Source organism: Thalia democratica, chromosome 1 (assembly GCF_965202585.1).
Source record: "Thalia democratica chromosome 1, ktThaDemo2.hap1.1, whole genome shotgun sequence".
Classification (NCBI taxonomy): Eukaryota; Metazoa; Chordata; class Thaliacea; order Salpida; family Salpidae; genus Thalia; species Thalia democratica.
Window position 1 is genome coordinate 96789994 of NC_139165.1, and position 14562 is coordinate 96804555.

The window sequence follows — 14562 nt, forward strand, 5'->3', positions numbered from 1 at the left end:
TGCGAGAACTAAAAAAAGTCTAAATTCTCATTTTTTCTATGGGCTTTAGCACCGACCAATTAAACCAAACTCGAAAAAATAAACATAATTTTATTTAGCATTGTCATCATGATAAAAAATAATGCAAAACGTTTTCAATAACAAAGAAACTGATTATTTTTTAAAATCTCGTCTCAGAAGATCTACAAAATAACGAGTGGCAAAAAGTTAAAGAACTTGTGGTAAAAAATCTGTCCCGGCCAAGTTTATCGATGACCTGGTACTTGTCAACATTGTCATTTAAAACAGAGGAAAAAAGTGAACTAGGTCAAAGTTATTTGATAAATTGTAAAAAAAGCTAATCAAAAGTTAATCAGTTTTTAAAAAATAATAAAAGTAGCAATATATGTGACCACTAAAAAACTATAAACCTAAAATAACTACATTGAACTTATTAAGTTAGATTCGGTTTTTTCGTGCACCAAGTCCTAGGGAAAAATATGTTAAGCTCTTTTATTTTTGTTTTTCAATAAACAAAACATTATTGAAATTGCTAATTAATTTATTTCTAAATTGAATATTAAATTTTTTTTAGATTTTTCTTGAGAAATTGGAGCAACTTTAATTGTTTAAGTTTATAAACTTTAGTATAGTTATGATTACCACTTTAACCTTGCCAAAATGTTGTTTACTTGTATTTAATATTTAGTTATGCTTAATCTAAGTTAATAAGGAGGTAAAATATCAATGTTCATAACATGTTTGATAAGCCTTATTTATCAAAATTCCTTTTCGCATCATAATAAAGACATTAGTTTTTTTTTTGATAATATGGAATTAAATTAGTATTTTTAAATAGTTTTAAATTTATAGCAAATAGAAGGAAATAACTTATTCTAAAAAAGAAATTCATTTTGCTTTAAAAAAATTAAATACTATTAACAATAAAAATACTTACTTGTTATAATCTAAAAAAACTACAACAAAATTATATCAACAAACATAAAAACTGCTTATTTTAAGAAAAAACTAGTGTTATTATTTATGATGTTAAGTTTTTCATAAATATATTTACATTTCAATCTGTTGATATATGTAGCCAGCTAAAATCGTTAATAGGAGAAAAATTTCAATAAACAGTATATACTTTTTATTTATTCAGGAAATTTAAATATGTAACTATTTCCAGCAAATTTTGATAAAAGCCAGATGATTAGTTAAAACTTATAAATACATACGCAAAGAAGTTAGTTAAAAACTACTTAAAACAATTTTTTTTATAAATTTTTCTAAAGATTGAAATCAGCTTAAAAAATTTAGAAGAAGTGATGCCCGTAACAACATTCTTACCGGTCATACTCATGAGTATTTCTACTTTTATTGCTTTGAATAAAACAAACAAAAACAAAAAATGTGTCGAATTGAAGATGTTTTGCTACCTTACCACTGATTAAACCACACTCGGTGATATGTTATTACCACCCAGTATGGGCTTAATCAAGGGCATGATACAAAGTGTATTGACACTTTAGTGACTGTAATGGGGATCGAACCCACAACTGCTGGTTTACTAGCACAACGACCTAACTGACAAAGCTAAGCTGCCACTTATGAACCAACACCTAAATGAGCTTATAAACTCAGTAGCTTATACTATTAAGAAAGAACTGAGCCAGGGGAGAAAATTTTAAGCTAAAGTTCATGTATGTCACAAAATAACAAGTATAGTTTAAGTGTACAGTATATATGTTAGCATGCACTTAAAAGAAAAAGTTTTGTGAATATTGTGTACATTAGAAGATTAAAAATGTATCATCCAAAAACTGAAAACACAGTATATTACAGCTTATAAAAACAAACAAAACCTGATGTTTACTTTTTAAATACTACTTTAGAGATACTAAATTTTAAAAACATTACTAAATAGAGAAAGTTTATAGTACAGACAAATTAAGAATAAACTAGAGTAGCATTTATTTTTGAAAACTAAGTATAAGTTAAAATCTAACATAACAAGAAGGAAAAATTGAAACAACTATATAGTACAACTATTATATATATATATATATATATGTATCTATCTAAATAAATATCGATAGAAAGTCTTAGCAGATGTCTTATCTAACCTTTTTTTAACAAAAACTGAAAACTATTAATCTAATTACTATTTAATAAAATTACTATAAATTGTTTAACTTTTTAATAGTATCTGTGTTATGTCAAAGTTGTTGTTTTTGAAGTACTGCCAGTTTACTAAAAACATTTTTTTTAGAATAAGAACTGTTCAAAAATACAACTAAATAAGCAATAATAGATGACCATGGAATATTTTTACAGTATAGAAATTAAATAAGTGCAAATTTTAAAAACAGAAAAATTAGTATATATAAAAATGCTTCGAGTGAATTAAAACTAACTAAGACCGGAATTAACTAAAATCAATTAGTTACAAAAGCTAAAAATTTTCATTTTTATTAGTATTTCATTTCCAAGTAATTAAAACGTCAATAACTTTCAAGTAAAAAGTTTTAATATTTAATACACTATTTTAAAGTTTGATCAGTTTATTTGCACATAAAATGTTCTGTTTCTACTTGGTCAACTTTATCTGAAATATCAGCAGCTTTTTAAACTTTAAAACCAGCCTTAAATTTAGAAATTTATTTTTTAATGATGCAGAAACTAATTATTAAGAAAAAAAAAAAACTAATGATATCACCTGGATTATTAGACTACAAGCTTTTGGTTGAATAAATGATGAAATACAATAGTTCATCTAACAAAAGAAATCTATTTTGTTTTAAGTTTTAGTTTTAAGTTTGTTTTTAACAAAATTATTTTTGAATGATTTAATCTTTTATGCTTTGACTGTTAAATTTATGAGAAAGTTTAAATGCCTTATTTATTTCTGAAAACAGAATAAAAACTCCATTTAAATAATCTTTAGTGTTTTTCTTTTTATGAGGGTATTTCTTTATTGTTACAATAAACAACTAACATAATTTATAAAAGCAAAAGAAAAATAATAAAATGTTTTTTATTTATTTTTTTATAAAGTAACTTAAATTCTAAAATCTTACTGACTTGTACTTAAATAGTTTGTTAGTCATCATATAAAGCTCATCACCATGGTCAATAGGCCATAGGTGTTAAACTACATTTTCGTCATTCAGATAACACTATTTATTTTACAACTTTAAAATTTAAAAAATTTTTCAACAATCAGTAAAACTTATACTTTTAAAATTATCTACAGAAACTGTTAGGAATAAATGAAACAGAAAAGTATAAATTTAATATTATCTAAACTTTTGTCAGTATAAAAATATATTTTTTGGTTTTTATTTAAAAATCAAACTAATTAAATTGTTAAAATCATAATTTATCTTAACAAGCATTAATTTTAAAATGTTAAAAGTATCTTCTTTCAAAAAACTATTTTTACAAATTTTTTTAAAGATTATTTTATATAGCCGTAGCTGTATACTGATGTCTCGATATATTTAACTAATTATGGTACCAAAAAAAAGTCTATATTTATCTAAAATTATATATTTAAATTTAATTAGTAACTTTACGTACTTTTATGTATTACTATCTGATTCTTACAAAAGCTAAATCAAAGTTTTGGATAAGATATACAACAATTAAGTGTAATTATTTTTCTCTTTGTTTATAACTTATAATTTTGAACAATGTTAATAGTTTGAGTTTTCTAATATACATGTTTAATTCTAACAAAACTGAACAAAAAAAATGTGTCGAATTGAAGATGTTTTGCTACCTTACTCGTGATTAAGGCAAACTCGGTGATATGTTATTACCACCCAGTATGGGCTTAATCAAGGGCATGATACAAAGTGTATTGACACTTAAGTGGCTGTCATGGGGATCGAACCCACAACTGCTGGTTTACCAGCACAACGACTTTAATTTTTACTTTTTTTTGTGTCGCAGGTCACCTCGGAACTCACTGTGTTTCAGACCTAATAATTTTTACTTTTTTTTTCAAACCGAAAACGCCAAAATGTTTCTACTGTAAGCGATTTTTACTTTTTTTAATCAACGAAAAACACCAAAATTTCAAATTTTCAAAGTCCGAAAACAAAAATTTTCCCACCCAAATTTGGTACCAAAAATGACCTCTACCGGACCAAAACCAGTGTTTCCGCACTCCCACGGGACCCCGAAAACGGGTTTTCCCGCGCCCCTCCCCCCTAAAATTTTCCCGGCACCGTTTGTTGGACCGTCGATTCGCGCTGCACCTCATTATATTTTTGCACTTTTTTGTTAAAATACGATGTTTGCGCTGAAAATACGTAAAATTGCTACTTTCGCCCTACTTTCGATGAAATATTTTTACTTTTTTTAAAGCCTGAAACGGTTAATCTAGGTAAAGGGCGGAGGCCAGGGTCGGTTTTACTTTTTTTTTAAAGCCCGTCACACTGAATTCCGGTAAGTGTCCTACGACCGTTTCGTTTTTACTTTTTTTTAGTCGCCAGCCACACCTCTTCAGGCGTGTGTACGACTTTAATTTTTACTTTTTTTTGTGTCGCAGGTCACCTCGGAACTCACTGTGTTTCAGACCTAATAATTTTTACTTTTTTTTTCAAATCGAAAACGCCAAAATGTTTCTACTGTAAGCGATTTTTACTTTTTTTAATCAACGAAAAACACCAAAATTTCAAATTTTCAAAGTCCGAAAACAAAAATTTTCCCACCCAAATTTGGTACCAAAAATGACCTCTACCGGACCAAAACCAGTGTTTTCGCACTCCCACGGGACCCCGAAAACGGGTTTTCCCGCGCCCCTCCCCCCTAAAATTTTCCCGGCACCGTTTGTTGGACCGTCGATTCGCGCTGCACCCCATTATATTTTTGCACTTTTTTGTTAAAATACGATGTTTGCGCTGAAAATACGTAAAATTGCTACTTTCGCCCTACTTTCAATGAAATATTTTTACTTTTTTTAAAGCCTGAAACGGTTAATCTAGGTAAAGGGCGGAGGCCAGGGTCGGTTTTACTTTTTTTTTAAAGCCCGTCACACTGAATTCCGGTAAGTGTCCTACGACCGTTTCGTTTTTACTTTTTTTTTATTCGCCCGCCACACCTCTTCAGGCGTGTGTACGACTTTAATTTTTACTTTTTTTTGTGTCGCAGGTCACCTCGGAACTCACTGTGTTTCAGACCTAATAATTTTTACTTTTTTTTTCAAACCGAAAACGCCAAAATGTTTCTACTGTAAGCGATTTTTACTTTTTTTAATCAACGAAAAACACCAAAATTTCAAATTTTCAAAGTCCGAAAACAAAAATTTTCCCACCCAAATTTGGTACCAAAAATGACCTCTACCGGACCAAAACCAGTGTTTTCGCACTCCCACGGGACCCCGAAAACGGGTTTTCCCGCGCCCCTCCCCCCTAAAATTTTCCCGGCACCGTTTGTTGGACCGTCGATTCGCGCTGCACCTCATTATATTTTTGCACTTTTTTGTTAAAATACGATGTTTGCGCTGAAAATACGTAAAATTGCTACTTTCGCCCTACTTTCGATGAAATATTTTTACTTTTTTTAAAGCCTGAAACGGTTAATCTAGGTAAAGGGCGGAGGCCAGGGTCGGTTTTACTTTTTTTTTAAAGCCCGTCACACTGAATTCCGGTAAGTGTCCTACGACCGTTTCGTTTTTACTTTTTTTTTATTCGCCCGCCACACCTCTTCAGGCGTGTGTACGACTTTAATTTTTACTTTTTTTTGTGTCGCAGGTCACCTCGGAACTCACTGTGTTTCAGACCTAATAATTTTTACTTTTTTTTTCAAACCGAAAACGCCAAAATGTTTCTACTGTAAGCGATTTTTACTTTTTTTAATCAACGAAAAACACCAAAATTTCAAATTTTCAAAGTCCGAAAACAAAAATTTTCCCACCCAAATTTGGTACCAAAAATGACCTCTACCGGACCAAAACCAGTGTTTTCGCACTCCCACGGGACCCCGAAAACGGGTTTTCCCGCGCCCCTCCCCCCTAAAATTTTCCCGGCACCGTTTGTTGGACCGTCGATTCGCGCTGCACCCCATTATATTTTTGCACTTTTTTGTTAAAATACGATGTTTGCGCTGAAAATACGTAAAATTGCTACTTTCGCCCTACTTTCAATGAAATATTTTTACTTTTTTTAAAGCCTGAAACGGTTAATCTAGGTAAAGGGCGGAGGCCAGGGTCGGTTTTACTTTTTTTTTAAAGCCCGTCACACTGAATTCCGGTAAGTGTCCTACGACCGTTTCGTTTTTACTTTTTTTTAGTCGCCAGCCACACCTCTTCAGGCGTGTGTACGACTTTAATTTTTACTTTTTTTTGTGTCGCAGGTCACCTAGGAACTCACTGTGTTTCAGACCTAATAATAAGTGTTTCTATTGTAAGCAGTTTTTACTTTTTTCAAGCAACGAAAACGTCAAAAATTCGACTTTTCAAAGTCCGGAAACAAAAATTTTCCTATCCAAATTTTATTTTTTGCATAGTTCAAAATTACGTAAAAATAAATACAAACAATATTATATAAAACAAATGAGTCTTGTATTTCAGTCAGAATGAAAAAAAAACTGTAATTTACTTACTACTAATAAATCTAATAAAAACTATAATAGGCTCTATAAAATTAAAGAAGCTTTCTTATAAATTACATAATAACATTCAATTAGTTATTCTATATTTTTTTTGTAAATAAATGCTATTAGTATACACACAAACTTATACAGTTTTTTTCTTTTGAAGTCAGCTCTTATTAATGCATGAAGTTTTGTTTTAGTATAAAAGAAAACATTTTGTAATGGTAAAGAGTACTTTGGAGATGATTGCTGTATAAATTAATTGACCCACAAAAATCTCATACTATCCATTTTTGATGTTTACATGGCACTTAAAATATTTCTGAATGGATTTTTATATTGATATGCATATTTTTAAAAGAATTTTAACAACTTTTCATGTTTTATGACATCATAATTCACAAATGAGCATATTTTTGTAATATTGTGCCTTATGCAAATTCAAAATGCAATTTAATCCCTACAGTTCATACGAAAATGAGTCAAATTAGTTTTTCCTTAAGCTATGCAGCATAATTATTACATCACATCTATAAAAATTTATTAAACACTGCACTGTTTAAACATTCAAGTCAAATTTAATAAAGGGCTTCTTTTAGTTTGCAACATTTAACATAAGCAAGGTGTTTTTTTATTTCAGTTTGTTTAAATAGTTTAATTCAATAATAGTTAAATTTTTTTAAAAACTTTAAATTTAACTTGAAGCGGTTTAATTTAGAATATTACCATTAAAGTGTCAGTTCGTATATTATTGTAGATCTACACTTTAATATAATAAAAAATTAATTGCAGTTATGACTCGGTTTTTCATTTCCATAGTATCATATTGCTTTTATAAAGCTTTCTAATATAACATATATATTATTAAATTCCATCATAACATATATGAACTTCAATCAATATAAGGCATGCTTTTCATGTATTTAAAAAACATTTATTGTAAAATTTTTTGGTTAAACTTAATATAAATTTCAAAACATACCTTTTCAGTCTGCAAATCCCTTGAGCAATGACTAACGATTCATGGATTGTGTTGGTTTTCCACGAACTGTTTCAGTTTTCCACTCGAAAAGCTCCAAGATTCTTACGGGTATGTCAATATCCAAAGGTGCTACTACTGGTCAACCTGATAAAAGAAAAGTATAGGAATTGTACGTTTTGGACTAAATTATGTTCAAAAAAACCAGTACGTCACAAAACGTTAAATGTGAATTATACTGTAAAAAAAACAGTGTATGAGCATTATAAATAATCAGATTTTTTTTTCTAGATATGTTATATGTTTCATGTGTGTATTTTAAAAACTTTAAAACAACTGCTTTAATTTTTTAGGATGTAAAAACTACAATTTATTTAATTTTTTTAATATCTAATTATGTGTAATGAGATTAAACATTTTTTTAAACCCTTTAAATAAAGGGTTTTTGGTGCTTTTATTAGCTAGGCAGACTGTAGAGTTATTAAAATGTTTGACAGTATTTTATTATTAGTTATTAACTAAACAGATCGCTCATCATTAAACGGTAAAATTATAAATAAACAAAATAAATAAGTAGTTATTTCATTTAGAAATAAAAATATTCTTTTATTTTTATGTGTATAATAATAAAATTTTACTTTTTGTGATTAAATCTTGTTGAGTCAAACAGTTTTATGTTCCTAAAAAACAAGCAAAAAGTAACAGTATAAACTTTTTAGTTAAATGATTGTATTTAAATTTTAGTTGCTTAACTACTTGATATACTATACAACATAATACAGTTATTTATACACAAAATAATTAAATACAACAAATAAAAAGTATTAAGAATCATAAAAAATAACTGTTTTTAAAAGTGCCTGGCTTGGTTTAGGTAAGTATTATAATTTAATGCTAAAAAGATAAATATTGTATTTTGAATAAAACCTACCATCTATAGACAAGGAAACTTTATGTATAAAATAGTTTACTGTCAGTTTTTTGTGTCTATTTTCATCAAAATTTTATAACAAACCATTTTATAAAGCCTCCTTGAGCACCAGTAATGACATGTTGGAAATGTATCTTTTAAAGAGCTTATTCAGTAAGCTTTACATGTTTGTACTAAATGGTTGTTTATCCATGTCCTAAGTAAAAGAGTATTTATATTAGAATGTTATTGGTGTTTATATCATAAAATTGTGTACTAATTATAAACTTTCAAAATAGTTTAAGCTTTTTCTTCAAAATACATTTTATTTATAAACTGTCTATTGATCATTAAAAAATTATTCCTCTTAAATAATAACAATGCATAAACTTATTAAATTTATTGCAATCGTATAAAGAATGAAACATCTCAATTAAAGAAATAAGGGTTGATCTAGTTATCAATTGTATGTTTGAACAACTAGTAATTAACAGTTGTAAAAGTTTATATAAATTAATCAACTGACAAGAAATTTAACACAAATGACATTTTAACTTTGTTATAGTGCTAAAAAATAACTGGTTGCTTTTTATTAATGTAAAAAAAAGTTAGATTTATTGTGTGATTAATCAGTTAATTTTCTTTTAATAAAAACAGTTTGTTTCTACTAAACTGACAAGTATTATGTCAACATTTTGATTCCAAATATTGAGGTTAAAGATTTCAGTCTACAATAACTAAAAGATGATGGACAAAAGTTATTTTGTTAGAAATATTTTTAAAAAAAGTTAGGATAATCTAAGAACAGAATAACAATTTAAAACAAACAAAAATTTAAAACTACAAAAGAATTGTAGTCAGCAACTACAATTCTTTAAGCTTTTTATACAATGACAATTTTGATACTTTCATAACTTTATGTTCTGCTATACTGAAGTTTATTAGTAAGCATTGTTTAACTAAACTTTCTTCTATGAAAAATAAAATTAAAATATTAATAATTTAAAGATGAGCTTTGTTTGTTATACCTAAAGTTTTTCTTTGGAAACTTATAAATTTTTCAGTAAACTTTAAATGGTAGTTATTAAACAATATTGAAAAAAGGTCGTATTTAACAATAGTAAACTCTATGGCTCTATAAACAATAAAATAAATACACTTTTTACCATTTTTATTAACTATTATAAAGGGTAAATAATTATGAAACAAACATAGTTTACATTTTGACTAAAAATAAGCGTTGCCACTCATTGATTCAAAAAGTTGTCCTGAGTGATAAAAAACTATCTTTAATGACCTTAAACTGTCTTAAGTCATGTTGAATATTTTTTTAAATAGACTAACCAATATGAAATACTTTATTAGCTTCAAAAAATCAAACTCTTTAACAGAAATGGTTATAAAAATAAATGTTGAAAATAAGTAAATTTAATCACACCCAAAATCTACAAAACAATGGTCTTAGAATTTTAAAAACTAGAAAAATATTTTTGATTTTTTTTTAATTCAATCTGTCCTGAGTTATCCAGAGTTGTCCTTATTCATTCTAAGATTTTATTATTTTGAATACCATGAGTTTGTGGTAACCCCAGTAATAAGTAAATATTTATTTATAAAATAGTGGTAATCAATTCAACCTGAAACTGGATTTATTTACTTTATTTTTATAATGACGGAGTTCATAGTTGTGATAGGTTTGTATTTAAAAATTTTAATACCATAAAGTATTAAATCAAACTTCTTTGAGATTAAATAAATTTAATTACTAATAAAGTTCCATTAAAGCTCAATATTGCTTACTGAACTTATTACAACTATTATTAAAACTTTGAATTATGATTTATTGCGTTTTTACTGCAATCTTTATACAAGGCTACTACCTAATTTACATTATCAATACTTTTAGAATATATGCAAAATTTAAAAAACTTTTGTACCTTTGAAAAAAGTCTACAAAATTTTCATTTAAGTATTTAAATATTTAAATGTTTTTGAACAAAAGGTTAAATCTTAATTTGTATTTTCAGGTTGCTTTTATCATAGAAAAACTGCTGAGCTACTAAGTCATAAGTAAAAAGTTTCTTTTCAGCTTGGTTATTATATTCAATCTAAAAAATAACAGTTGGTTTACATCTTAGAATTTAAAACTACTTTTGATATGTATGTAATAAATTTAGGAAGATTTTAATTGGTACCATATGGAGAGATAAACTAAATCAGTTACATTTAACCATTTAAATATATTTTAATATATTCTAAAGATTTTGTTTCAAAGTCTCTATAACTAATTTTAATTAAAAAGAATAATCATGATAAAACTTAAATTCAAATTGTTGTAAAAAACACTTGTCTTATCTTTTGAACCTTGATCTAACCTGCTATATCAAAAATTTAATAAAAGTAACTTATACTTAATCCACTTTAATCAAAAATTACCAGAAACACATTTATCCATAACTGATATTAAGAATTTGATTGTTAAAAAAATTAAATTTAGATACTTACTTAACTGAAAAGAAAGGAAACAAAATATTATAAAACTTAATATTGACTAACCAGTGTGCCTTGATATTTTTTTTCTTTAGCTATACATTTACACTTAATTAATAAAAATTAGTAATTAGTATTTTTTAAAAAGACTACATTTTATTATTACATTTATTTTTTTAACAATTATATACAAGATTAAATAAACTTAACAATGAAAATGAATAATTTTATTGACCAGCAATTAATTACTGGGTTTTCAATTGGTTCTGAGAAGTTCCTGTGAGATTTTCACAAGTTCAAGATTTTAGATGTATTTTTAATATATAACTAATTTAATTTTAAAAAGGATGTTATAAATAGCATAACATTGATATAGATACAGTAAAGCTACTCTAAATATGTTTTTAAATATAAAAAATATATAATGATAATAATATCTATATAATGTACTTTTAGTGTGGAGTCAAAATTTCATTACTTTACATGTAAAAGTTGTAAAAATCCAGCATGTTTTTTAAATTGTCAAGCTTTAGGTTTATAAAGTTTTTTTGCAGCTCTGTAATTATCATAAAATAAAGAAAATTAGATATGTTATATACTTTAAATGTTTTAAATAACTTCATAGAAAAATAGTCTGAGTTTTAACAAAAATTAAACTATCTCTGCTTGGACTGAGTTTCTTAAAGATCATATTTGAGTTAGTCTATATCAGCTTAAGTTTAAAAAAACAATTAGTTACCTTGGGTATGCTGACTGTTTGGTATTCCTGTTAAAAACACCTTAAGTGACTTGATATTTAAAAATGAACACAAGGATTTTTCAGAAATCATGATTTAAAACAAAAAAGTGAGGACACATTTTAAAACTCAAAAGCCAGTGTTTACCAATTAGATAAAATGTTATATACTACTTTATCTACTACAAATAGTGAATAAAAACTTTAATAGTCAGTTCTACATGACATATTACCATATTAACTCTTTGAGTGATAAAAAATTGTTTAAGCTATTTAAACTGAAAGAAAAGATATAAAAACTTCTACATACATTGACTTGAATGTTTTCTTATTAATTTAAACAATATTTTCAATAACAAAAACATACTTAAGTTCCAGAAGGTAATGCAAAGGATCAATCAAAGTCCATATAAATAACCAAATAGAAGAGCTTCATATTCTTTGTATATTAGTAATGTTGTTTTCTAAATACAAAGTTTATTGTTACAATGTAAACAAAGTCCATTTTGTGTTTAACATTCGTGTAAACAAAAATGCTATTTGATCAAATACCAGGGACTGAATATTGAAGTCGTTAGACAATCTTAATTCTTTTAGAGGTATAAATACATTTAAGATTTTAAATCAACTTATGTTAGTAATCAGTTTAAACAAATAAAGATTGGTTATTAAATAATTATTCAATAAAATAATTTATTTTAAACGTAAATTTATACTATAAACTCAGAGAGTTAACAAAATTAATACTTTAACATGAATAAAAAATTATCGTACAATAAAATACTATTGCAAACTTAGTGAGTTTAATAAAATAAAACTTCAAAATTATAATTAAAAGAAAAATGAGAAATATTTGCAATTTATAACTTCATGAATCTTTTAGTTTTCTTTTATACTTGAATAAACTTTTGCCATTTTTTACGTTCATTGAGACGTGTCTGCTAGAAAGTAAATACAGAAATGTTGTTGGATTGTTAAATTATAATTTTTAAACTTTAAGTTTATATCAAAAATTTTTTGCTTAATTTATTTAACAAGTAAATTAGAAGTAGTAGAATAAAAAAAAATAAACACTTTTAAAACTTGAACAGTTTTATTATATCTTTTAAAGATTACTTTTAAAGTTTAAAAGCTGTTTCAAGGCGAAGTTTAAAAGGACAAGTTAGTATTCAATAATTGCTTAATATAAAATCGTTTTACAAACTAAAATGCTTTATTTTAGCAAAAATATAGTATGTTACTAAAACCTAAGATAAGATTCTATATTAAAACAGTAAGTATTATGATACTTTTTTTTCTCTTACCAGTCTGCAAAAATAAGCAAATCTTTAAAAAGTACACCTAAAAGATGTTATTTCATATATATTTAAAAAATAAGCATAATATAGTTAGTAAAAAGTATTATTTTATTTTCTACAGCTTCTTAAAAGGTGTAAAGAACTTAAACAAAACCAAAGTTATAATACTAAAACTACTTAAACATTAGATACAATTCAAAACACTTTTCAACACAATTCAAAACAAAAAAAATGGGAATAAATAGTTGGTCTCTTTAGAAGTACAAGTTTTCTAGTTGCTTAAAAGCTAAGGTAGGTATCAACAAAACTCATGTCGACAAAACACTTTTAATCTTAATTATAGATGTTTATTTATAGTTATATTGTAAGTCTATAAACTATAATGGTTTTATTTTGAACTCTGAAAATATCAACTAGTTATTCTAATCGGTTTAAAACAAAGTATAAACACGAGTTTCAAATAAGTTAAATTTATCAATTTTATAACTAATGTTTAAAAGTAGTCAGATCTATCAACCACACAAATAACGTCATCACTATAAATTGATACTTTATTTTTAAAAACATTTTTGAAAAATAGCTTAACGAAAACTTCTAATTTGTATATGAATAAATATTGTGTACAACTTAATAAAATCTAAAATTTATTATGAATCTTCCTATGTTATTATTAAAAATTATTAGGTGAATGTCTAATTCCTATGAACAATAAGTTAAGACTGAAAAATAGAACTCGTAGTAAAACTAAATTAGTTAAATTTTTGAATAGTTATTGTCATTTGCTATACAGTAATCACTAATTACTAAATAGTAAACAGACTAAAGAAAACTTCGGTAACAAAAACAAACATTTTGTTTGTTGTCAAATGTTGACAACAGAATTTCACATATAGTTTCAAAAAAAAATTCCATAACGAATATAATTAGGTTAAAAATGCTTATTTTTAAACACATGCTTTTAAATATTTTAATACACAATTAGATTAATAATAATAGTGCCTTGATCATTAACAGAATTAAAAGTTAATTCAACGTTGATATTTTTATCTAAATTTGTTTAAAAAATATTTAAAAGAATAGTTTAAATAACTGTTTAGATATCAATTTAGTTTTAGAATTTAAATTGATTTAAAAGTTTACAAAACTTATAATTAGCTTAATAATTCGGAATTTATAAAATAAAGTAAACACAATAACTTCAATTAAAAAAACTGTTATTATTTATTTAGCTCAAGGTGAAATATCTTATTATTATTTACAATAACAAAGTAATGACATATCAGTAGCTTTTTTCGAAATTTAAAACTTAAAAATTGAACATTTAGTTTAAAACGGATTCTACATGTATTTTTATTTCAATAAGATTAATCTGAATAAAGTTTATATTTAACTGTTAGCACGAATTTAATTAACAATGTGCTATAAACATAAAAAACAAGAAACTTTGAAATCATTGAATTAATTGAGTTTAGTCACTGCTCTGTTACATTGTATGACATTTTAACTTGAGTTTTTGTGAGTTTATGCCATAATAAAACGTACTATTTGATAAAAAAATAATATTACA